The 4,428-nt window shown below is 34.0% G+C and overlaps 1 pseudogene; it reads right to left on the bottom strand.

Annotated features, from left to right (window-relative positions):
• Nucleotides 1–2,879: 2,879 nt before the first annotated feature.
• Nucleotides 2,880–3,979, bottom strand: LOC110427364 (berberine bridge enzyme-like 8 pseudogene; annotated as a pseudogene).
• Between the last annotated feature and the right edge of the window lie 449 nt (nucleotides 3,980–4,428).

The raw sequence follows: 4,428 nt of genomic DNA, 5'->3' as shown, positions 1-4,428 counted from the left end.
ATTATATTATGGAAAGAAAAATGTCTAGAGCAATGGAGACATTAATGAAAACTCCACCTACATAAATATAAGGAGTGATGTCGTTTCAACAAGAAAAATCTAAGGGATTCTTTTGTAAATGTTTATTATGAATAGGGTAAGCACATGGCTATTATGGTGCTAAAAGTGAACGACTATTTCAAACTAGTGGGGGCTTGTTAGATAGTTTGTTAATGTTGGACTTATTGATGAAAGTTTAAAGAGTTGTAAATAATTACCTTATTAGAATATAACTTTTAATTGAAAGGTTATTAGATATAACTTTTAATAGTTATATTATGAAAGATTATTAGATATAACTACAAAATAGTTATATTATGAAAGGAAATAACTATTTGAAAAGTTGTATTATGAAAAGAAACAAGTTTTTTCATTGAAAGACGTATACATTGGCTTATTATATAAATAACATTCTGACACTGCTGTTTTCACAATTCTAATAAGTGTGTTAAGGATATTGTTGTATCTTGGAAATTGAGAAAATACCTTAAGAAAAATGTTAATTCATGCCCTTAAAGTCACTCTTCTTTCTTCTCAAAATTTCTTCCTCCTTCTTAAATATTTTTAACAAAAACAATTGACGGCGTTATGTAGGTCTATGGGATATGGTGGTTCATTTTGTGCGGCAACTATTTGGGGAGAGCAAAACGAGATGATTTTTGAGAAGAAAGAGTGGGAACCGAAGGCAATAGCACAATTACTGAAGCTAAGGGCACTATGTTGGCTAAAGCTATAGATGGTGAGGAGAATTTTTTGATGAGGAATTATAGTGGGCGAAACCAATGTTGATTACTTGCTAGGAAACCAATAGTAAAGGCTGAAAACATAAAAGAATTGGTGCGGATGCCACCAAGAAATTTTTTGGGTCCATCGAATGTTGGAGTGCTTAAAAATTCCTCTAGGAATATTTTTGTAATTTTTTCTAGGCCTAATGGTGTGGTAGATTCAAATCTAGCTGCAATGGAGATATTCATGGCATGAGTGTAAGGTATTATGGATCAATGTAGTTTTTTATGGTTAATCTGTGCTAATTTTTTTTTTGCTAAGCTAATCAAAGATTTCATTATAATTAATTAATAGGTATAAAAGAAGGCCCGTTAGCCATAGGTATAGCAACTGCAAGCAACAGATGAAAAGTACTCTCTGTTGCAAAGAACATAATCCAAAGAACAAGCTAAGGATAGAACCTGCCTACAAAATGAACCAAAAAAAACTAGTGTAGCAAAGAGCAACCAAACAGAGAGAAGATAGCTCATAATAGTAATAAAACGATGATGAATAAAAAAAAGTCTGGTAGTCCACAACAAAGAGAAAGAATTGCAGGAGAGGTTTAAGTCAAATGAACCATTTAAGTCAACTCACCACCAAGTAGAAAATGATGTGTTATTATTAACACCATACTTTGCTAAGGAATCAGCAAAACTGTTCCCTTCTCTAAAGATATGCTTAAAAGAAACTGTACTTAGCATAACGCAAAAAGAGTCCAACCTGTTAAAAATACTCCATTTATCCCATGATCGTTGTTCAATTGAGTTAATCCATGAGAGAGTTATGTGCAAATCAAATTCAATGATTAAAGGAAATGTTGCGTAAGGAGTTGTAGCAAAGAGTTATAGAGCCTTGAGGATGCCCAGTAGCTTTGTGAAGTTAGAGTCGTGTAAGCCGAGAAGGCAGAAGAATAAGCCAACTACATAACCTTTAGAATCTCGAAAAATGCCACCACAATCAGCAAGTCCTGGCTTACCTTTGGCCAAGCCATCGACATTAAATTTGAATTCACCAGTGGGTGGTGGAGATCATGAAGTGCTCACATGTGGTGAGGCAGCGTTCTCGTCTTTAAAGAGAGATGAGGTTTGGTCCACCATCCCAAATCATCAATGGTATTAACACCTTTATAAGCACGTATCCAAAACATTGAGTGTAATTTGATGAGGAAGAAAATTTTACATGGGGGCAGTGTCTATTGTTAGCAAAAATGTTGTTGAATGGGGGGCGAGTATATATAAAATAAGATTAATATTTGATAAACTGATAATGTATAGTTTTTATATACCGTCAAGCCACCAAATCCTAACACTTCATTAATAAGGTAAAAAGAATAAGATTCACCTTTTATTTCCTTCAAAATAATAGAGTCTCAAAGCAATATTAGGTTTTAATATCAACTTTTTATTTCTTTCAAAATAATAAAGTATTATTACCTAAAAACCTTATTAATAAAATGTCAAGATGACCTAACAGTGTATAGAAGACATCAAAGATTATTCCTATAAAATATATGATAGGAGTACTGCCTATTCCAAAGTTATGCATTGTCTAACCCTTTTCTGTTTATAATAAAGATGAAAATTAAATCTGTGACTACATCACATGCATATTAATATCTATTTTTTTATTGCTTTTATGGATCGTGCCATTAAGACTAAGGACGAGAAGCATCTGTAATTTTTTATTATTATTCATAAATAATTAAATTTGAAATTATTATTCTTACTTTCATTTTCTTATAAGTTAGAACAACATTGTTTTTTTATTTTTTTAACTTTTTGTTTGAAAGAAAAAATTAAATACTGATCATGACGTAAAATAGTGTTAAGTGGTAAGGTGCTGAGCAAAAAAAATAAGTGGCTTAAACTTTCTTTTTCTTTGGCTTCATTGAATTTGAAGTATATTATCCATATGTAACATTAGTTTAGCATATATTATAATATTCGAATATAAGAAAAATCATCTTATACATTCATGGGCACTTAAATTTTAATCTCCGTAAAGGCTGATTCATGTCTTATTAGACATGTTATAAAAATTAATATTTAATTAGTTATTAAATAAATATAATATTAATTATCAAATCAATTTAATTCGTAAAATTTAAAAGCTTCAGCTGTGTATAAAATAATAATCATGATCTACAGTAACTACCATAAAATTATAAAGATCTTTTTTTCACGTTTTCACATAAAATTTGTTCTAATTACACAAATAAAATATTATATTTGTTTCATCTTTTCTTTTTCAAATAAACTTTGGTTGCACAACAATCTTTTGTTTTATCCTTAAGAAAGACGAAACTTATTTTTCCTACACTTCTAGCAACCGAGAAAACAGTTATAGACTGATAATAAATTAATGAATACACTACATATCTGCCACCATTTGATTCAGTTGCATTAGTGTGGAAGTGTGGGAATACTTTGTTCATTTCTAAAGAAATTGTCAGGATCAACCTTAGTCTTAATATGCACCAATCTGTTGAAATTTCCCTTGAAATACTTGATTCCGTAAACTCTTCCTTCCATGTAGCTTTGTCTTCCATTGTGGTTGACACCCAAATCAATGTCTCTGTAATTGAGAAATGCCTCCCTTGGGTTCTTGGACACGAAACGAGTCATGTATCCATGGAGCTTCCTCGTCAAACCTATGTAACGATCTGCTGCTTCAGTGCCAGCTTCATTCCAATTCGTTACGTATTGAATCTTCCATAGGTTTCCAGCTCTGTGTGGGAAAGGAGTTGCTGTCGATGGAATTTCAGCCATCCTCCCACCGTAAGGATTGAATAGCAGTTGTGGCACCTGTAGTTCAATCATTCTCTTCCAAAGCCACTCCAAACTAGTTTTTGGAATTGGTTTCTTCACATAATCTGATTTCCTTTTCAGGAAAACCAATGATGAAGGAGTTCGATCCAACAAAATATCTGTTTCTGTCTCGATGGAAATGTTGGTCCAGAATAGGACAGATTGAACCCAGCTTGTTTCAATGCAATCGGATTGAGCTAAACCCAGTGCGGGAAATCTCTCATTCATGATAGAAAGAAGTCTCTCAGAATCTCCGAGGAACAAGGAAATGAATGCAGCCCTTACGGTCTTTTCGCCAGTGTTTCGACTGCTGTTTACAACATCGAGGACAAGTCTGATAAAGAGGTCTTCAGCAGCTTATCCGCAACATGTTGCCACTGGTCTACGATATCCGTCGCATTTTCCTCCAGAGTTTTCTCAACCCGAAAGACAGTGACTGTTCGGGAACACGAACCAACTTAATTTTGTATGCAAGAACAACCCCGAAGCTTGCGGCCCCACCTCCTCTGATGGCCCAGAAGATATCTTCACCCATGGATTTTCTATCATGAAGTCTGCCATTAACATCAATGAAATATGCATCGACGATGTTATCGACAGAAAGACCATATTTTCTCATCATATTACCATAGCCACCTCCACCAAAGTGACCACCGACGCCAACTGTGGGACAAACACCAGCTGGGAAGCCATGTGTTTTGCTCTTCTCGGAGATTCTGTAGTAAACTTCACCAAGTGTTGCTCCTGTCTGAACCCAGGCAGTCTCGTTTGCTACATCTACATCAATGGATCGAAGATTGAACATGTCAAGGAC

The sequence above is a fragment of the Theobroma umbraticum genome, unplaced genomic scaffold, assembly GCF_002168275.2.
Source record: "Theobroma umbraticum cultivar Fairchild unplaced genomic scaffold, ASM216827v3 scaffold_228.0, whole genome shotgun sequence".
Lineage (NCBI taxonomy): Eukaryota > Viridiplantae > Streptophyta > Magnoliopsida > Malvales > Malvaceae > Theobroma > Theobroma umbraticum.
This window is presented reverse-complemented; position numbering and strand designations above follow the sequence as displayed.